General features: G+C 33.1%; 1 protein-coding gene across 6 annotated transcripts in view; it reads right to left on the bottom strand.

Annotated features, from left to right (window-relative positions):
* LOC142229152 (uncharacterized) overlaps nt 1-23,329 on the bottom strand; it is a 172,110-nt gene that overhangs the window by 20,345 nt on the left and 128,436 nt on the right. For all 6 annotated transcript variants that reach the window (XM_075299691.1, XM_075299695.1, XM_075299690.1 and 3 more), the window contains one exon: nt 21,548-21,647. The gene's annotated coding sequence lies outside the window, so the exon portion shown is untranslated. The remainder of the gene's footprint in view (nt 1-21,547; nt 21,648-23,329) is intronic.

The raw sequence follows: 23,329 nt of genomic DNA, 5'->3' as shown, positions 1-23,329 counted from the left end.
TTTTTTTATAGAAATATGTTTCTATAGATATAAAATTTTTACAAAATTGTCCATAGAAATAAAATTTTCTATAGAAATAACATTTTAACAAAGTTTTCTATATCTTGACTACAAAGAAAAAAAGTTTTAAAAATAGAAAATGTTTTTCAGAATGTTTTTCAAAGATGTTTTTACTTGAGCATAGGTTAGGTTAGGTTAGGTGGCAGCCCGATTTATCAGGCTCACTTAGACTATTCAGTCCATTGTGATACCACATTGGTGAACTTCTCTCTTATCACTGAGTGCTGCCCGATTCTATGTTAAGCTCAATGACAAGGGACCTCCTTTTTATAGCCGAGTCCGAACGGCGTTCCACATTGCAGTGAAACCACTTAGAGAAGCTTTAAATGTCATCAGCATTACTGAGGTGGGATAATCCACCGCTGAAAAACTTTTTGGTGTTCGGTCGAAGCAGGAATCGAACCCACGACCTTGTGTATGCGAGGCGGGCATGCTAACCATTGCACCACGGTGGCATGATTTCTACTTGAATTCCAATACGGATGTATGGGTTTGACTTCTAGTGCTTCTAGAGACCGCAATTGTTATCCGAATTTTCTGGACATCTAGAAAGGTCTTTCGTTCAACATTACCCAAGACTTTTATTTTGGTTAAACATTTGAACCATTTAAAATGAATAGTGCCCAAGAATTGTGTGTTTGTTATTCAAAGTTCTTATAACTGTTGCGCATGCGCCTCGTATATTCTACTATTGCTCCTCTGTAATTATATGGATTGTATTCATTGTCATATTTATGTTTTGGATGGCAAATACGCAGTTTATTTAACACAGTTCAGAATATATTTGAATTTCAAAGAAGAAAAAAAACAACAATGAAAAATAATGAAAATGATGTCTCCATTCAATGTTTTACCCCCACATCATCACTGGCTTCTATTTTGTAGGTTAATTGTTTCGGGTTGTTTTTTAGTGAATGATGACATCGAATTTGTAATAAAAGTCACCTACACATTTTCATTATCTGAACAGCGATGGTGGACAATATGCTCAATTATTTTGATAATTTATTACATCCTATAACAATTAATGCCGATGTAAATGAAGCCAATATGATGCCTTTATATGTTATATTATTCGTTCTGGAAATAGTGACAATTGCAAGCTCGTGTCAATTTCATCATAGATTGGAAAAAGAAGCACGAATTTATTGGAAAAATTAAAGATTACATAACCTAATTTGTAAAACAAGTAATGTACCAGAGCTTGACCGAAGAATCGGCTTCGACATTCGTCCAAGAATCGATAATCGGCCTTAGGCTTCAAGAGGTCGATTAATCAAAGCCGAAGCTTTTTTAATAATTTATTTCATATCAAAAACACAAAGTACTAATAAGACAAACTCTCAAAGTCCTCCCTACACTGAAAAAAAAAATTTACGTGATATTAAAGTTTACGCAATCTCTATTTTAGGATGCGCAATTTACAAAATATAAAGGAGAAATTTCTTTAAAATAATGAAATTTTAATTAAAATAAAGTTTATAATCTTTGCTTCAAAATTTTTTTTACTAAATGTTAGTATATGGTCTCTAACAACCATGCAAAAATTGGTCCACATCGGTCCACAATTATATATAGCCACCATATAAACCGATCCTCCGATTTGGCTTGCGGAGCCTCTAAGAGAAGCAAATTTCACCGATCCGGCTGAAATTTGGTTATGGTGTTAGTATATGGTCTCTAATGACCATGCAAAAATTGGTCCACATCGGTCCACAATTATATATAGCCCCCATATAAACCGATCCGCAGATTTGTCTTGCGGAGCCTCTTGGAAGACCAAAATTCATCTGATTCGGTTGATATTTGGTACGTGGTGTTAATATATGGCCTCAAACACCCATGCAAAAATTGGTCGAAATCGGTCAATAATTATATATAGCCCACATACAAACCGATCCCCAGATTTGACCTCCGGAGCCCCTTGGAAGAGCAAAATTCATCCGATACGGTTGAACTTTGGTACGTGATATTAGTATATGGTATCCACCAACCATGTAGGAATTGGTTCATATCAGTCCATAATTATATATAGTCCCCATATAAACCGATCCCCAGATTTGACCTCCTGTGCCTTTTGGAGAAGCAAAATTCATCCGATCTGGTTGAAATTTGGTACGTGGTGGTAGTATATGATATTTAACAACCATGCCAAAAGTGGTCCATATCAGTCCATAATCATATATAGCCCCCATATAAACCGATCCCGAGATGTGGTTTTGGAGCCTCTTGGAAGAGCAAATTTCATCCGAGTTGAAATTTGGTACATTGTGCTAGTATATGGCCGTTAACAACCATGCCTAACTAGGTCCATATCGGAATATAGTTATATATAGCCCTCAGATAAATCGATCCCCAATCACACAAAAGTTGGTCCATATCAAGTTCATAATTCTATATAGCCCCCATATAAGCGACCCTCATATTTCAATTTCCATGTCGATTCGTAATTATTTGTAGACTTACCTATACATAACTTTTTTGTCTAATATATACCACGTATGGGCTAACTCACAATTTAGAAAACGATGTTAAGAAGTTTTAAGATACCACAACCCAAGTAATTCGATCGTGGATGACAGTCTTTCATAGAAGTTTTTACGCAATCCATGGTGGAGGGTACATTAGATTCGGCCTGGCCGAACATACGGCCGTATATACTTGTTTAATTTATAATTACAAATATTTTGGAAACAATCAATTTTTGAATCAAACTAAATAGGTTTATAAATAGTTATAGAAATTGATTGATCGGTCGAGCTCTAGTATATGGGAGCTATATATAATTATGGGCCGATATCGACCAATTTTTGATTGGTTGTTTGAGGATTTGCACCTGCCAGAGTATACGGAAGTCAACTCTTGGGATAGATTTATATGAGGGCTATATGTAATTATGGACCGATTTGGATCAATTTTTGCACTCCTCCAAGAGGCTTTGCAAGTGAAATCTGGCGATCGGTTTGTATGAGGGCAATATATAATTATGATTGTTAGAGGAAACGTACAGACATCACGTACCAAATTAGAAACTAGCTCGGATGAAATTTGCTCTTTCTAGCGTATGGGAAAATCAAATCTGTGGTTTGGTTTATATGGGGGCTATATCTAAAAGTGGTCGGATATGGCGAATTTTCAATAATATCCGATTAATAACAACTACTTGTACAAAGTTTCAAGTCGATAACTTGTTTATTTCGGAAGATAGCGTGATTTCAACATACGGGCGGACATGGCTAGATTTATTTATAATTTCACCAGGACCCAGAATATATGCACTTAATGGAGTCGAAGACCAATATTTCGATGTGTTACAAAAGGAATGACAAAGTATACTAACTTTGTCATTCCCATCCTATGATGGAAGAACAACTTTCTTCAAAATTAGATCATTTTAACTTAAAGAAGGGGTCACTTTATTTTGTGTGTAAGTTCTCTAATTTTTCTTACTAACATTTTCTTATTTACATAAAAATGTGTGAAATAACTAACAATAGTAGCTTCTCTTTGTGAATTCATCTCCCCCAAATCATTGGTGTTATCTAATATTATTACATTTCAAGAGATCCATAATCTTATTACATCCCACAAAATTTTTGGTATTCATAAAATTTTTTTGTTTGATCTCTAAGCTGTAAACAATAGCAATTCGGCAATTCAGACACAAACAAATTGTATCAAAAAACTATGAGAGACAATAGAAATGCAATCGAATGCCATAAAAATCATTTCTTGGGGCAAATCTCAAATAGTAAATAATCAAATATTAGCGAAAATATTAAAACTACATAAAGAAAACAAATTCCCATCATTGTCGAATCAAATTGAAATTTTATGGCAACAGTCAACACCATGGTACCCTTGGTTATATACCAACATAAATTGTCATCATCGACGTCATTGTGAATGTAGTGTAATAAGAGTTTTCAGTTTCAATACATTTTTTTCCATTTTGCCAAAATTTCTTTTTGTTGTCAACATTCGAGCCAATTGTTGTCACTTGACAAAGTTTCTGCTTAAAGCTGGTCACAAAGAAAGAAACCATCCAACCAACCAAATTCAAAGGCTTAATTATTTGGCCCATGAAATAAAATGAATGAAAAATGAGTTAATGTTTACATTTTCCCTTTGGCTAATGTTTGGAAGATTTTTTTTGTAATTGATTTTGATGGTTCATACTCTGCTTAGGAGCAAATGCTACCCAACTAAGTAAGTCGGTAACAATGTAGCGTCTTTATTTTGCGCTTGGTAGAAGAATGAGGGGTCTTTGTTCAAACGTCTGCATCTGCATCCGTATGTCCGTCCATTTCAGAAAGTAGAAATCATGCAATTTTACTTGGTACTGCGAATGAGGGTACAATTGTTACATATTGTCTACCTATCTACTTGTCTAACAAAATTTTCCGATTTACTGTAATTTCACTTTCTTTTTTTGTTATTCTCTTTTTTTCTGGTGCTTTGTACATAGTTCATACGGTGGTCTCCCACTAAATGTATGATGTGATTATTAAGCACATTATGATTAAATTTTGATGCTATCATACAAAAAAGCGAAATTAATTGTTGTGATTTATTGTCAAAGAGATGAAATTGATCATGGTGTAAATTTAAGGGAATATTTCCGGTAGATCGAAGGTGGAATTATATAATGATTTCACATTAGCACAAGTTAAATATGTAAAAAGTAGAGAGAGATTACACTAAACAAAACATATTGACATAATTTGTGTGATAAAGTAAATTTTAAGATACAAAATATTAAGGGTAAATTCCACACACAAAAAAAAAAATCTGATTCAACCACGAAATTAATTGATCCAACTAATTTTTAATTGAAATGTCTTCAATCACGAAAATGATAGTATCAATCACAGTTCACAGAAAAAATATCACCAAAATATTTCCAATTAAAAATTTAATTGAAGTTGAAAATTTTTCAATTAATAAATCAATCGATACAATTAACTTTTTAATCAAGATAGAAAAATTAAGTTAATTAAGCCAGTGATTGAAAATTTTTAAACTTTTTATTAAAAAATTAATTGATACAATTAAATTTTTAATCAATCACAATTAAATTTTTAATCAATTCAATTTTTAATAGAATTAATTAAAAAATTAATTGAAATTTTCAAATCAAATCAATTAATTTTAATCAAATTTTATTTTATGCCCAATTGAAACTGTGATTTATACTATAATATTCGTGATTGAAGACATTTCAAAAATTAATTTGATCAATTAATTCGTGATTGAATCAGATTTTTTGTGTTATAAACCTTCATTAAAATTTCTTTATTGCAAAGAAATTTACCCTTAATATTTTGTAAATTTTATATCTTAAAATTAACTTTATCATACAAATTACGTCAATATGTTTTGTTTAGTGTAATCTCTCCCTACTCTTTACATATTTAACTTGTGCTAATGTGAAATCATTATATAATTCCACCTTCGATCTCCCGGAAATATTCCTTTAAATTTACTCTAAGATCAATTTCATTTCGTGATTGAATCAGAACTTTTTTTTGTGTATTTTAATTGGGCATAAAAAAATATTTGATTAAACAATTAATTGATTTAATTTGAAAATTGAAATTAATTTTTTAATTGATTCAATTAAAAATTTAAATAATGTTGATTGCAAAACGTAACTACAGTCGAAGCTCGGTTTAACGAACGATATATTGTCAGACCCATTCGTTATTTAGAAAAATTCGTTAAAACGAACGGGAATATAAAATGTTCAATTTTTTTGAAAATCGTAGTTTTTTAACAGATGAGTAAAAATTCATAAGCATTTGGAAAACTACAGAGGCACTTAAAAATACTACTTTAAATAATCCTTAAAAACTGATGGACTTTAATATATCCAGGTTAGTTTAGATTGAAAAGGGGATCCAAGATTCGCTGTCTCATGATGACCTATGTACACCCATGTCAATATTTTCCTTGATGTGTGCTCTAAGTTCTTAGGCGAATTCCCTAGTTTGTTTCCTGTCCCCGGTTTCAAGATGGGCCAGGCTAGGTAGTGTTCATAGTAACATCGCCCTAAAACGTCCTACATACATCATTACTTTGCTGCTCTTGAAAGAAGCAAAAAATAAAATAAAGGGTGATTCTTTTGAGGTTAGGATTTTCATGCATTAGTATTTGACAGATCACGTGGGATTTCAGACATGGTGTCAAAGAGAAAGATGCTCAGTATGCTTTGACATTTCATCATGAATAGACTTACTAACGAGCAACGCTTGCAAATCATTGAATTTTATTACTAGAAAAGTTGGCAGAAAATCCGATTTTTTAAAGACAAATTTTGTTCAGCGATGAGGCTCATTTCTGGTTGAATGGCTACGTAAATAAGCAAAATTGCCGCATTTGGAGTGAAGAGCAACCAGAAGCCGTTCAAGAACTGCCCATGCATCCCGAAAAATGCACTGTTTGGTGTGGTTTGTACGCTGGTGGAATCATTGGACCGTATTTTTTCAAAGATGCTGTTGGACGCAACGTTACGGTGAATGGCGATCGCTATCGTTCGATGCTAACAAACTTTTTGTTGCCAAAAATGGAAGAACTGAACTTGGTTGACATGTGGTTTCAACAAGATGGCGCTACATGCTACACAGCTCGCGATTCTATGGCCATTTTGAGGGAAAACTTCGGAGAACAATTCATCTCAAGAAATGGACCGGTAAGTTGGCCACCAAGATCATGCGATTTGACGCCTTTAGACTATTTTTTGTGGGGCTACGTCAAGTCTAAAGTCTACAGAAATAAGCCAGCAACTATTCCAGCTTTGGAAGACAACATTTCCGAAGAAATTCGGGCTATTCCGGCCGAAATGCTCGAAAAAGTTGCCCAAAATTGGACTTTCCGAATGGACCACCTAAGACGCAGCCGCGGTCAACATTTAAATGAAATTATCTTCAAAAGGTAAATGTCATGGACCAATCTAACGTTTCAAATAAAGAACCGATGAGATTTTGCAAATTTTAGGCGTTTTTTTTTTTAAAAAAGTTATCAAGCTCTTAACAAATCATCCTTTACTTTCCTCCGGAACGAAATTTTAGACAAACGAAATTCTCCTCTCTTGTAAACTGATTTCTTCTAGAGCAAATAATCCCAATTTATGATAAGTGATTTAACGATTGTCCCTAAACTATTTAATTTGCTTTTAAGGATTTTTTTTGTCAAATGAAAACTTCGCTTGTCTAAAATTGCGTTCCTCTCAAAAGAAAACTCTTCTTTGAGTGTACTCTCAACGAGCACCAAAAAAGTTTATCAGCGGTAGTTTATCCCTCTCATTAATGATGCTGACATTCCTGTGTATTTCATAGTTTATCTTCAGCTACAAGAAGGAATTTCCTTGTCATTGAGCTAAATATAAAATCGGGTAGCACTCATTAATAAGATAAAAATTCACCACCAGTCCAACAGGCGATAATAAAATTTATTCATTTCTATACTCTCTTGATTTTAAAATCCTATTGGATCTAGACGTTTACCTATAGGTCAACATATTCCAAAAGATTTTCCTTTCTGGTACAATTGGGCTGCACAAAATAATACCGGTCCATAAGGGTTTGTCCTAGACTGGGTCACGAGGACCTGTCTAGTCCCACTAAGTTCTCATGTCTTTTGGAATGTGTCCAAGCCGTGTCATGCAGTGTAAATTTACACCGTCAATGACAAACCCGTGTTAAAGTGACCGGCCCTTGCATACGTTTCGACCAGAACTGGGGCAGGTTCATTCACACCAGGGAGTAGTCATGTACCGGTTCTGGGTAGATCCATTTCCCGTAGCGGATCTACCACTCTATCTAACATAACTTTACCCGGCCATTAAATATGTTTTTCCAAACATTTGATCGATTTGATGAAATCTAAACATCTTGGAAATGCCATACTTTGTGGATATTTCCGAAGGAGTTAAGTCATTCTCACAATCGACAAATATTACTGATTTTTTGTTGTTTATTTTGTTAAAATTAAAAGCGTTTTCGTAAAATCGAATGTAAATTTTGTCCAACCGTTCGTTATTTAGAATACTCAATGTTAAGAATTTAGACGTTCGTTAAATTGGATTTTCGCTAAATGGTATATTCGTTAAACCGAGCTTCGACTGTATTTGCATTTTTTAGTTTGATTAAAAATTTGATTGTTTGAAATTAGTTTATATTTAAAAATTAAAAAAAAAATCCATCACTTTTTTAACTGACTTAGTCTTCCGAGTGTGATTAAAAAGTTAATTGTATCAATTAATTTATTAATTGAAACAATTTTCAACTTCACTCAACTTTTTAATTGGAAATATTTTGGTGATATTTTTTCTGTGAATATTTGCTCGAAAATATTTTTTTAATTTTACTCATTTTTGAAATATTCGTTCTTTGATTGAAGTTGAATCTCTTGGAAGAAAGACAAATTGCAAAGAAATACTTTTTTATACAAATAAATAATTCAACTATTTAGACGTTGGTTTTTTTGGATTAAAGATAAAAAATCTTCTAATATAAGCTACGTTTTATTTTGAAGATGTTGCATCATTACATTAAGTTTTTTTTTATAGACTCCACCATACACAGAAAAGAATTTCACTAAATTTTTCACATTAAAGTTTAAGTTTAATTCAGTTTTAAAAAATATTCATTTAACAATTTAATTGACAACAATTTTTTTAATTGTAACAAAAATCAATCAATTTTTTAATTAGATCAATTAATTATTTAATTGACTCTCAATTAATTTTTTAATTGATACTACCATTTCTGTGATTGAAGAAATTTTAATTAAAAAATTTATTGGATCAATTAATATCGTGATTGAATCAGAAAATTTTTTTGTGTGTAGGATGGGGTGTACTAAATTTGTCATTCCGTGTGTAACATATCGAAATATTTATTTAATTATTTATTTATTTATTGTATTTTATTGACCTGCACAAGAATTACAGTCAGTGTTGCCAACTATTGAGAAACAAAAAATAGCTAGACAAATGAAATTTATAGCAGAAAATATCGAAATTATGTAAAAAATTAAACAGGACAAAATAGCTAAATGAAATTTATTTAATTATACCCTGCGCCACACTGTGGAACAGGGTATTATAAGTTAGTGCATATGTTTGTAACGCCCAGAAGGAGACGAGATAGACACATGGTGTCTTTGGCAATAATTCTCAGGGTGGGTCCCTGAGTCGATATAACCATGTCCGTCCGTCCGTCCCTCCGTCCGTCCGTCTGTCTGTGAACACATTTTTGTGATCAAAGTCTAGGTCGCAATTTAAGTCCAATCGCCTTCAAATTTGGCACATTTTCCTAATTTGGGTCAGAATAGAACCCTATTGATTTTGGAAGAAATCGGTTCAGATATAGATATAGCTCCCATATATATCTTTCGCCCGATATGCACTAATATGGACCCAGCAGCCAGAGTTTTATAGCGATTTGCTTGAAATTTTGTACAAACATAACACTTAGTCGTATAGTCAAGTGTGCAAAATTTGATTGAAATCAGTTCAGATTTAGATATAGCTCCCATATATATCTTTCGCCCGATATGGACTTATATGGCCCCAGAAGCCAGATTTTTGGCCGAATTTGATTGAAATTTTGCACTAGGAGTACAATTAGTAGTATAGTCAAGTGTGCACAATTTGATTGAAATCGATTCAGATTTAGATATAGCTCCCATATATATCTTTCGCCCGATATGGACTAATATGGTCCTAAAAGCCAGAGTTTTGGCCCAATTTGGTTGAAATTTTGCACAGGGAGTAGATTTAGCATTGTAGCTATGCGTGCCAAATTTGGTTGAAATCGATTCAGATTTAGATATAGCTCCCATATATATCTTTCGCCCGATATACACTTATATGGACCCAGAAGCCAGAGTTTTATCCTGATTAACTTGAAATTTTGCACAAGGAGTACAATCGGTAGTATAGTCATGTGTACCAAATTTGATTGAAATCGGTTCAGATTTAGATATAGCTTCCATATATATTTTTCGCCCGATATGGACTTATATGGCCCCAGAAGCCAGAGTTTTGGCCCAATTTGGTTGAAATTTTGCACTAGGAGTACAATTAGAAATATAGTTATGTGTGCCAAATTTGATTGAAATCGGTTCAGATTTAGATATAGCTCCCATATATATATGTTTTTCTGATTTCGACAAAAATGGTCAAAATACCAACATTTTCCTTGTTAAATCGCCACTGCTTAGTCGAAAAGTTATAAAAATGACTCTAATTTTCCTAAACTTCTAAGCGATAAATCATAAATAATCTTTTGCGAAGTTTCCTTAAAATTGCTTCAGATTTAAATGTTTCCCATATTTATACCCTTCACCACTACTGTGGTACAGGGTATAATAAGTTTGTGCATTTGTATGTAACGCCAAGAAGGAGTAATCATAAACCAACCTTTTAGTATATGGATCGGCTTAGAATTAAATCGAGTCGATTTAGCGATGTCCGTCTGTCTGTCTGTCTGTCCGTCTGTCTGTCCGTCCGTCTGTCTGTCTGTCTGTCTGTCTGTTGATGTATTTTTGTGTGCAAAGTACAGCTCGCAGTTTTAGTCCGATTGTCCTAAAATTTGGTATAGGGTCCTGTTTCGGCTCAAAGACGATCCCTATTGATTTTGGAAAAAATCGGTTCAGATTTAGATATAGCTGCCATATATATTTTTCACCGATCTGGTCATAATTGGCGTGTATATCAACCGATCTTCCTCAAATTCCGTACATCCGAATATTTTATGAGTCTCGAAAAACTTGCAAAATATCAGCAAAATCGGTTCAGATTTAGATATAGCTCCCATATATAGTTTTCGCCCGATTTACACTCATTTGCCCACAGAGGCCAATTTTTTGCTCCGATTTAGTTGAAATTTTGCATAGGGAGTAGAATTAGCGTTGTAACTATGCGTGCCAAATTTGCTTGAAATCGGTTCAGATTTTGATATATCTCCCATATAAAGCTTTCGCCCGATTTATACTCATATGACAACAGAGGCCAATTTTTAACTCCGATTTAGTTGAAATTTTGCACAGGGAGTAGAATTAGCATTGTAGATATGTGTGCCAAATTTGGTTGAAATCGGTTCAGATTTAGATATAGCTCCCATATATATGTTTTTCTGATTTCGACAAAAATGGTCAAAATACCAACATTTTCCTTGTAAAATCGCCACTGTTTAGTCGAAAAGTTGTAAAAATGGCTCTAATTTTCCTAAACTTCTAATACATATATATCGAGCGATAAATCATAAATAAACTTTTTCGAAGTTTCCTTAAAATTGCTTCAGATTTAAACGTTTCCCATATTTTTTTTACTAACATTGTGTTCTACCCTAGTGCATTAGCCGACTTAAATTTTGAGTCTATAGATTTTGTAGAAGTCTATCAAATTCTTCCAGATCGAGTGATATTTAAATGTATGTATTTGGGGCAATATATAGCCCCCAACACATTTGACGGATGTGATATGGTATCGAAAATTTAGATCTACAAAGTGGTGCAGGGTATAATATAGTCGGCCCCGTCCGACTTTAGACTTTCCTTACTGGTTTTTTACTAAAATTGTGTTCCACCCTAGTGCATTAGCCAACTTAAATTTTGAGTCTATAGATTTTGTAAAAGTCTATAAAATTCTGTCCAAATCGAGTGATATTTAAATGTATGTATTTGGGACAAACCTTTATATATAGCACCCAACACATTTGGCGGATGTGATATGGTATCGAAAATTTAGATCTACAAAGTGGTGCAGGGTATAATATAGTCGGCCCCGCTCGACTTTAGACTTTCCTTACTTGTTTTCACTTAAAATTTATTATTTTAAACAAAATCATACTAAATGGTATATAAATCAAGAAAGACTTCATAGTTGGAGTTGCTATAAAAATTGTTATTTTCAATATTTTTAAGGTATGTTTTTGTCATAACATGCGGCGCAATAAATATGGGCCCCATGAAAATTAACCCAAAAATCTAAACCAAATAGGACCCCAAAAAAGTATGTGGAAAACAACACCAAATATTAATGTTTTTTCTTGGGAAGTAACTTCATTTTATTTTTGAGGCCCCTTTGCATTATGAAAATAAACCCAAATATTTAAAATGAAAGCATAGACCGATGAAAAATATTTAGCACATTTCTGAATTTTTGAAAATATTTGAAATCAAACGTTTCAGACAATCGTTAGAATGCACTAAAAATCATAAAAAATTATGAAAATTATTTAGTTGGCAAAATATCAGAACATTTTATAATTCACATCCAAAACACTGAATTCAGAAGTGATTCATATTCAGTGCAAAATATGACATGGTGGACATCCGTCCTATAAAAAGCCCATGTTAAATTCATCGCTTCTGCGTCAATTTTGCACCACTTCCAGAGCCAAAAAGAACATTTTCACTATTTTTTGGCGACGCTTTTTTTGCTGGGTACTCAAAGAATCAGATTTAGAAATCTGTATATATGTGGGGGCTATATCAAAATATGTGCGCCAGACTAAAGGTGTGCGAGTGACACGAAATTATCGTGACATGCGTGATTCACGCGTGAGTCGAGATTAAAATCTGAAGCAACTCTCGTGAATGTGCGTGAATGGGACTACAACAAATATGTCGTGCGTGAGTAATAAAATTGGTTCGTAAATGTGCGTGAATAAAATTTCTGCAAAATCACGCTCACGAAAAAAATCAAGATTAAATTCTTACTCGTATGTTAACTGAAATTGATTTAGCTGTCGAACTATATTCTATTCATGAATTTTGTTACCTTTGCTCATTCCTGGTTGGAAAATGCCGTGATTCTCTTGAATTTGTCGTGAGTCACGTGAAGTCACGTGAATTCGCGTGAATCGTACGTGAACGTGAGTTTTTAAAAGTAGTTCGTGCGTGAGTACTGGTTTTCATTTCGTGAATGTGCGTGAGTGGGATTGGTTACCACACGTATCGTGCGTGAATAAATATTTGACTTCGTGAATGTGCGTGAGTTAGAGTTAAATTTCACTCACGCGCACACCTCTACTCCAGACTTCGCCTGCCTGCAAACAAACTAAGACTCCTTGTCTGAAATTTCGATTCAAAGAAAAAGGCAAAATATTTCTTCGTAAGGAAAATATTATATTTCTTTGTTAAAACAAAACGCGACGAAAGATCATAGAGATTTTAGTTACAATTCAAATGTGATAAGAAAAGTTTTTCCACATTTTAATGTCTGTGGTTATTACCACTTGGAAGGTGTTTGTTCGCGTGCCACATCCCATAAAACTAAAACAAAGAGCCGACCTTTTTATTTCTTTGGTAGAAAGTGACATTGGATGGGAAAAATATTTCTACTGCTCAACTGCTCATATTTACATATAAAGACTAATCGGAACATATGTACGAATGAAAAGAAATGTATGAATGAGCTAATTATCATACAGTGAGAAGGCAAATAAAACGAATTGTTGTAGGTATTCGAAATAATGAAATACAGATGAACTTTAGAGCTCATAAAAGCAAAGGCCCTGACGAGGTAAGATTTGAAGATCGATTCTATGGGTCTAAATAAGTTAATAGACTCAATAAGTTAATAGACTCAAAAATAACAAGAATGAACTACAGCGAGATTGAAATGGTAATGGCGCATAGGATTTGTTTCTTTATTTTTAGTTCATTTTTGCTATTTGATAAGGACGTTAATGGTAGTTAAAAATCAAAATATGTCGGAATCTGTTCGTTAAATTAATTATTCTCAAAATTTAAAATAAAATTTAGTTCAATTTTTGCCCGAGATAGTTCATTTTTCCAATAACATGGTTGGGTGGTTAAATTGTAAGGGCCGATGTTGATTGTGAACCACACCTAAACGCCAAGTTTTTTTTCGAATTTTATTTGACATTTCTCTATTTCAGACTTACTCAATTTGAACCATGGAGAGATACACAACGTGTTAAAGTTATCCAGACTTATTATGAAAATGGGCGTTCAAATCAAAATGCATATCGTGCACTTCGTGATTTTTTTGGTCAATTTGATCGTCCAAATGTGCGTACAATCGCAAAAATCGTGGAAAAATTCTAGCAAACCGGGTCTGTAGAAGATGTGAGAACACCAGTGCATGCTCGTATAGCTCGTACTGCAGAAAATATTGCTGATGTTCGCGATAGTGTGGCTGAAGAGCCGACCACCTCAACTCGTCGTCGTGCCTACACGCTCACAAAAAATCGCTTCTGTAACATATACTCCCAAACATATTTTGCTTCAAGCATATACATTTTTGGGTATTGCCCAAACATTTATATGTTTGATCTCTTCCAATATATAATATGTTTGAAAGCATATTGGTCTAAACAATATATGTTTGGGTAGTCTAAGTTCCAAACATATTGTATTTTTGCATCCAAATTCAATAATGTTGTCTTCCAAAAAACAATATGTTATTATGTGAACATATAATATGTTTGGAAGCATTTTGCACCCAAAAATATTATATGCTTAAAAAAAATCCCCCAAACAATATTGTGCTCAAAATTTTATTTATTTATTTATATATTTACAATCATAATGAATTATGAAAATAAACAGGTAATATAGGTGATAACAACATAGGTTTTCGACCTGAATGCTCAAAATTTTGTTTCTGCCCAATTGTATATTCCCCCACATCTTTCTCACTTCCACGAGATTTTTTAGTTCTTAGCACCTTTTTCTGTAATACAAACATTGTAGAAGAAATTATTCAATTGTATGATTTTTTATACCCTCCACCATAGGATGGGGGTATATTAACTTTGTCATTCCGTTTGTAACACATCGAAATATTGCTCTAAGACCCCATAAAGTATATATATTCTGGGTCGTGGTGAAATTCTGAGTCGATCTAAGCATGTCCTTCCGTCCGTCCGTCTGTCCGTCTGTCCGGCTGTCCGTCCGTCTGTGGAAATCACGCTAACTTCCGAACGAAACTAGCTATCGACTTGAAACTTGGCACAAGTAGTTGTTATTGATGTAGGTCGGATGGTATTGAAAATGGGCCATATCGGCCCACGTTTACGTATAGCCCCCATATAAACCGATCCCCAAATTTGGCTTGCGGAGCCTTCCCGAGCAGCAAAATTCATCCGATCCGGTTGAAATTTGGTACGTGGTCTAAGTATACGGTCTCTAACAACCATGCAAAAATTGGTCCATATCGGTCCATAATTATATATAGCCCCCATATAAACCGATCCCCAGATTTGACCTCCGGAGCCTCTTGGAGGGGCAAAATTCATCCGATCCGGTTGAAATTTGGTACCTGATGTTAGTATACGGTCTCTAACAACCATGCAAAAATTGGTCCATATCGGTCCATAAATATATATAGCTCCCATATAAACCGATCCCCAGATTTGACCTCCGGAGCCTCTTGGAGGAGCAAACTTCATCCTACCCGATTGAAATTTGGTACGTGGTGTTAGTATATGGTCTCTAACAACCATGCAAAAACTGGTCCATATCGGTTCATAATTATATATAGCTCCCATATAAACCGATCCCCAGATTTGACCTCCGGAGCCTCTTGGAGGAGCAAAAGTCATCCGATGCGCTTGAAATTTGGTACATTTCGTTAGTATATGGCCTCTAACAGTCATGTAAAAATTGTCAAATTTTATTACTATAGAAAGTTTTGTCAAAATTTCATTTCTATAGAAAGTTTTGTAAAAAGTTTATTTCTATGGCAATGTTTGTCAACATTTTATTTCCATAGAAAATTTTGTCAAAATTTTATTTCTATAGAAAATTTTGTAAAAAATTTATTTCTGTAGAAAATTTTGGCAACATTTTATTTCTATAGACAATTTTGTCAACAGTTTATTTCTATAGAACATTTTGTCAACATTTTATTTCTATAGAAAATTTTGTCAAAATTTTATTTCTATAGAAAATTTTGTCAAAATTTTATTGCTATAGAAAATTTTGTCAACATTTTATTTCCATAGAAAATTTTGTCAACATTTTATTTCTATAGAAAATTTTGTCAAGTTTTTATTTCTATAGAAAATTTTGTCAAAATTTTATTTCTATAGAAAATTTTGTCAAACTGAATTATATTATACGTATTTAATCGGCCTTTTTTTTGTTTAATATATACCCCTTATGGACTAACTTACAATTTAGAAGACAGTGTTAGGAAGTTTTAAGATACCTTGCCATCGGCAAGTGTTATCGCAACCCCAGTAATTCGATTGTGGATGACAGCCTTTAGTAGAAGTTCCTACGCAATCCATGGTGGAGGGTACATAAGATTCGGCCTGGCCGAACTTACGGCCGTATATACTTGTTGTACTTAGTAGCTTCATCGGCACGTAATTCCGTGCCTTTGTTAGTGGCTAATGTTTAATGGCTGTTGCATATCCCATTTCTAAAAATCTAGTATACTTTGAGTGGAAATAAGTGGGTGACTTTCAAAACTTGATACACTGATATCAAATACATTTTTCATATGTTTAGGATTGAAAATATTTCATGCGTTATTTAATTGATGTGAATTTAATTTAAGATATTAAATTAACTTACGATAAATTAATTTAAATTAAATTGTAGTAAAATAAAGTGTAAATTAAAATAAACTCGACAAAATTATATATAAGAAGATAATTTCGATAAGAATATTTATTGCACAAAAAAAAAAATACCAAAATATTTTCAATTAAAAAGTTGATTGAAGTTGAACAATTTTTCAATTAATAAATTAATTGATACAATTAACTTCAGGACAGAAACATTAAGTTAATTAAATGTTTTGTTAAAATCCGAATCTTATGTACCTTAGGTTAGGTTAGGTTAGGTTATGTGGCAGCCCGATGTATCAGGCTCACCTATATATATAATATATAATTATGGACCGATATGGACTAATTTTTGCAAGGTTGTGAGTGTCCATATACTAATACAACACACAAAATTTCAACTGAATCGGATGAAATTTGCGCCTCCCAGAGGCTTCGGTGGTGGTCAAATCTGGTGATCGGTTTATATGGTGGCTATATATAATTATGGTCCGATATGAAGTAATTTTTGCATGGTTGTTACAGACCATATACTTACACCACGTACCAAATTTCTACCGGATCGGATGAAATTTGCTCCTCCAAGAGGCCCCGGAGGTCATATCTGGGGTTGGTTTATATGGGGGCTATATACAATTATGGACCTATATGGACCAATTTGTGCATGGACGTTCGATGCTATATATAAACACCACGTACCGAATTTCAACCGGATCGGATGACATTTGCTTCTCCAAGAGGATCTGCAGGCAAAATCTGGGGATCGGTTTATATGGGGGATGTATATAATTATGGACCAATATGGACCAATTTTAGCGTGAATGTGAGAGACCATATACTAACACCACGTATCAAATTTCAACCGGATCGGATGACATTTACTTCTCTAAGAGGCTCCGCAAGATAAATCTAGGGTCCGTTTATATAGGAGCTATACGTCCGATATGGCCCGTTTGCAATACCATCCGACCTACATCAATAAAACCTACTTGTGCCAAGTTTCAAGTCGAGAGCTTGTTTCGTTCGGAAGTTAGCGTGATTTCCACAGATGGACGGACAGCCGAGGTTTTAGACCAATATTTCCATGTGTTACAAACGGACTTTATGGGGTCTTAGACCAATATTTCGATGTGTTACAAACGGAATGACATAGTTAATATACCCCTATCCTATGAGAGTATGTATGTATGTATATCAAACAATCAAATTTTTAATTTAAAAATACAAATTAGTTAAGAAAGTAATCGAAAATAGTTACGTTTTTAATTAAAACAATAATTGAGTTTTGTACTCAAAATCAACTAAATTTTTAATTGAATTAATTAAACAATTAATTGAAATTTGGTAAAGAAATCAATTAATTTTAATCAAATATTTTTTATGCCCCATTAAAACTGTGATTGATACTATCATTTTTATGATTGAAGACATTTCAAGTAAAAAATTAATTGGATCAATTAATTTCGTGATGGAATCAGAAAAAAATTTGTGTGTGATTTATGATTGATGTTTACTATACTTTATTTATAATTTTATAATGTACATTTAAATTAATATTAAATTTATAATTTATATTTAATACACTTGTAAAAACAGTAAACCCTTCAGGACACTAAATCCAATTTAACTATATTTTAACTATATTTAAATTATTAAAGAATAGTAACCGCGAAAAAAATTGTTAAAATTTTTCCAATATGGGAAAGTTTTCTTGACTTTAATAGTCTTTTTTTTTGTATACGTTAATTAAATCCATTAAAAAGGTAAATAATTATACACAAATGAAGTACACGAGGGTTGCCTTTTTTTATAATTCGGGATTAGAGTAAGGTGGACTTGCTAACTATTGTGGATTCATCCTTACAATATTTACATTTAATTCCATTAGAACATTTCCCACGAACATCCCACGAGAGGCAAGGGCAAAGGGAATCTTCTTTTGGTCATAAGAGTTACTGAGGAATTTAATTAGAAATAAATAAGACCAAGTGTAATGAAACTCATAATTTCAGACATATTTGAGAATATATTGTAAATCCCATTTAACATGATTTTACAAAATGTGCAGGTACAGTGGTCATCTCATAATCTGTAATGTTGCATGATTATTTCCTCGTATTGAGTGAAGTATTTTGATATATTTTTTTAACATAACTAATAAGTAAATATAACAAGTATATACGGCCGTAAGTTCGGCCAGGCCGAAGCTTATGTACCCTCCACCATGGATTGCGTAGAAACTTCTACTGAAAACTGTCATCCACAATTGAATTACTTGGGTTGCGGTAACACTGGCCGATGGCAAGGTATCTTAAATCTTCCTAACACCGTAATATATACCACATAGTCCATACGTGGTATATATTAAACTAAAAAAGGCCGATTAAGTTTAAAGTTTCTATAGAAATAAAATTTTGACAAAATAAAATTTTGACAACATTTTCTATTGAAGTAAAATTTTGACAAAATTTTCTATAGAAATAAAATTTTGACAAAATTTTCTATAGAAATAACATTTTGACAATCTTTTCTATAAAAATAAAATTTTGGTAGATTATTTTTGGCTCGAGTGGCAACCATGATTATGAACCGATAAGGACCAATTTTTGTGTGATTGGGGATCGCCTATATAAAACTATAGATCGATATGGACCAATTTTGCCATGGTTATTAGCGGCCTTATACTAACACCACGTTGCAAATTTCAACCGGATCGGATGAATTTTGCTCTTCTAAGAGGCTCCGGAGATCAAATCTGGGGAACGGTTTATATGGGGCTATATATAATTATAGACCGATATGGACCAATTCTTGCGTGTTTGTTGGAGACCACATTCTAACACCACGTTGCAAATTTCTACCGGATCGGATGAATTATGCTCCTCCAAGAGGCTCCGGAGGACAAATCTGGGGATCGATTTATATGGAGGCTATATATAATTATGGACCTATATGGACCAATTCTTGCATGGTTGTTAGAGACCATATACTAACACCACGTACCCAATTTCAACCGGATCGGATGAATTTGCTCCTCTAAGAGGCTCCGGAGGTCAAATCTGGGGATCGGCTTATATGGGGGCTATATATAATTATGGACCGATATGGACCAATTTTGGCACGCTTATTAGAGACAATATACTAACACCACGGACCAAATTTCAATCGGATCGGATGACTTTTGCTCCTCTAAGAGGCTCCGGAGGTCAAATCTGGGGATCGGTTTATATGGGGGCTATATATAATTATGGGCTGATGTGGACCAATTTTTGCATGGTCATTAGAGAACATATACCAACACCATGTACCAAATTTCAGGCGGATCGGATAAAATTTGCTTCTCTTAGAGGCTCCGCAAGCCAAATCGGGGGATCGGTTTATATGGGGGCTATATGTAATTATGGACCGATATGGACCAATTTTTGCATGGTTGTTAGAGACCATATACTAACATCATGTACCAAATTTCAGCCGGATCGGATGAAATTTGCTTCTCTTAGAGCAATCGCAAGCCAAATTTGGGGGCCCGTTTATATGGGGGCTATACGTAAAAGTGCACCGATATGGCCCATTTGCAATACCATCCGACCTACATCAATAACAACAACTTGTGCCAAGTTTCAAGTCGATAGCTTGTTTCGTTCGGAAGTTAGCGTGATTTCAACAGACGGACGGACGGACGGACATGCTCAGATCGACTCAGAATTGCACCACGACCCAGAATATATATACTTTATGGGGTCTTAGAGCAATATTTCGATGTGTTACAAACGGAATGACAAAGTTAATATACCCCCATGGTGGAGGGTATAAAAAAGTTATTAGCAAAAGACAAAGCAAATGAACAGTCAGTCTAAAATAAATAAAAATCGAAATTTTTATGCAAAATTAAAACAGCTGCGATTTATTTTGTCAGTTTCCTATAGCACATTCAGTTCACTTACTGAAAATTAATTATAATTTAATGCAATTTAATTTTATAGAATTTTTTTAATCTTAAATTAATTTAATTTATTTTTGTGTCGTTTTTTTATAGTGTATGACATATACATACGCGAAGAATATTATCCGTCTAGCTTAAGAATTTTCGATACAGTGCAATTTTTAGAGTGTAACTTCATTTTTATCAGCCTGGTGGGCATAACCAGCCAGGCTAGCCTTTTTATTAGTATTCTAGAAATGTTTTTGTATTATGAGTCCATTCAAGTTTTTTTCCTTTGGTTTTGCAGGTTTGCCTGTGAAGTGTTTAGTAGCAATGTTTTCGTTTTATATATTTTTTTGTCATTTTCAGAGTATGTCACGATGTTTTTCTGTGACAGCGCATGTTTGGTTTTTCGTTACCAGTTTTTTTTGGCTTTAAGGCCGGTATGTACCTCTAGCGAAAAATTTCATTCCCATAAGAAATGCATTGCTATTTATGCTAACGAAATTTTCGGTAGCGTTCAATTTCGTAAGCTGGTACGCACCTCTAATGAAAATAACAGGGTTGTCAAAAGCATATTTTGGCAGCAAACATTTAATTTATTACAATCATTGTGTGCGTACAAGTTTTAAAAGGTCTGTAAATAATAAACAATTTATTTGAGGAATATTTGGAACATATATTAACAATTTTTAAAAGCGATTAGCTGGTTTAAAATTTGTTGTACACAGCCCTGTTTTTTTGTTGTAGACTTAAATAAATTTTTGCTACTGAAAATTTCGCTAGAGGTGCATACCGGCCTTTAAATCTTTTTTTGTGTGCTTTAACCTTGTAAAGTAATTCAAATTTTACACCGTTGTTTTTTTTTTTTGTAAATTAAAAAATACTAAAATGTTAGTAATTACTAAATTACAAGAATATGAATTGCCCCCATAGTAAGCAGATTGGAGATTTTACATTTAAGGCTATTAATAAAACAGATATCAACAATAATCCCTGTGTCTATGCTTACCTGTGAAATGTGTGAACGTCGACTGGTTTCCTTTTCCGGAATTCTTACGTTTCAAATTATTTATGAACTAGTGTTGGGCTATTAAGTTGTTGTCATTGATCTGTAAATAAATAAAAAAAACATTAAAAAATTATAAAGTAACATACCAAAATAAACAATAATAACTAAGTATACAGTGAAGCTTTGTTTTTTTGTAAACAAAACAAATTGTTTAATAATATCCCCATATTGTTATGGTTATTATGCTCATGAGAAAATAATTAAAATAAAATTTATTTCATAAACATGACAATATAAACATTAGCGCATAAACCATAATGTTCATATTTATACATTAGGGAGCCTTACATTATATGGAATAAATTAAGAGATGACAATAAGTTATTTATTCCCCAAATGTTAATAAATGTCTTACCTTTAGAACAGTCAATGAAATTTTGTAAACCCAATATAAATTTGTTTAAGTTCATATTAATTACTTTATTCTAGTAAAATTACACTAGTTTACAAAATACAATTTTTTCATGTACATTTGATGAGCGTTGATTTTTCTTATGTATTTTGATCTGCTGAATTCGAAAATGAAGGTTAACATTTTTTTTATGGAACAGTTTTTGAGATATCCCGTTATTTTTAGTTTTTCGGCCTTTTTTCACTAAACAAATCATATATTGAGCTAGAAATGTCCGTTTATATCGTTGTTGGTACTTAAATGCAAGTTATTGAGGTGACGAGTAACCGTGTATAATTGGATCTGCGATAAGTTAAGTTCAAAATATATCTATGCAAATTGGGCGCATTTTCAAAAGAATGTTGTTTTACAGTGAATAGTACAAACCATTGAAAACAAGTATATACGGCCGTAAGTTCGGCCAGGCCGAATCTTATGTACCCTCCACCATGGATTGCGTAGAAACTTCTACACGGATGAAAAAGACTGTTTTTCATATGTTTGGCTATAAACATTATATGTTTGGAACACAAATTTTTAAACACAATATTTTTGAGTGCAAGCATATAATGTTCATAAACTAGCATAACATGTTTGGGACATATATGTTAATATGTTAGAACATATTATGTTTGGAACATAAAATGTTTGTAAATATAATATGCTTGGATGCAAACATATATTAATTTAGAAATAGCCTATAAACATATATGTGTTTAGTAGCTTGGAGCGCTATTTAACAGGGAGCGATATTGAATTAAGTTGGTGGTTGTTGCTTGTTATTAGAAAATTAACATTTTATTTTTCCTTGGGCAATTGATCAGCTACTTCTTTGATCCTTACAAACTGTGTGGTCCGCTGTTCGAATCCCCGTCCGGCAAAAGGTAAAATTAAAATAAAAAAAAAATCATAAAATTGAATAATTTCTTCTACAATGTTTGTATTACAGAAAAAGGTGCTAAGAACTAAAAAATCTCGTGGAAGTGAGAAAGACGTGGGGGAATATACAATTGGGCAGAAACAAAATTTTGAGCATTCAGGTCGAAAACCTATGTTGTTAGCACCTATATTACCTGTTTATTTTCATAATTCATTATGATTGTAAATATATAAATAAATAAATAAAATTTTGAGCACAATATTGTTTGGGAGAATTTTTTTTAAGCATATAATATTTTTGGGTGCAAAATGCTTCCAAACATATTATATGGTCACATAATAACATATTGTTTTTTGGAAGACAACATTATTGAATTTGGATGCAAAAATACAAAATGTTTGGAACTTAGACTACTCAAACATATATTGTTTAGACCAATATGCTTTCAAAC

The sequence above is a fragment of the Haematobia irritans genome, chromosome 3, assembly GCF_050003625.1.
Source record: "Haematobia irritans isolate KBUSLIRL chromosome 3, ASM5000362v1, whole genome shotgun sequence".
Classification (NCBI taxonomy): Eukaryota; Metazoa; Arthropoda; class Insecta; order Diptera; family Muscidae; genus Haematobia; species Haematobia irritans.
This window is presented reverse-complemented; position numbering and strand designations above follow the sequence as displayed.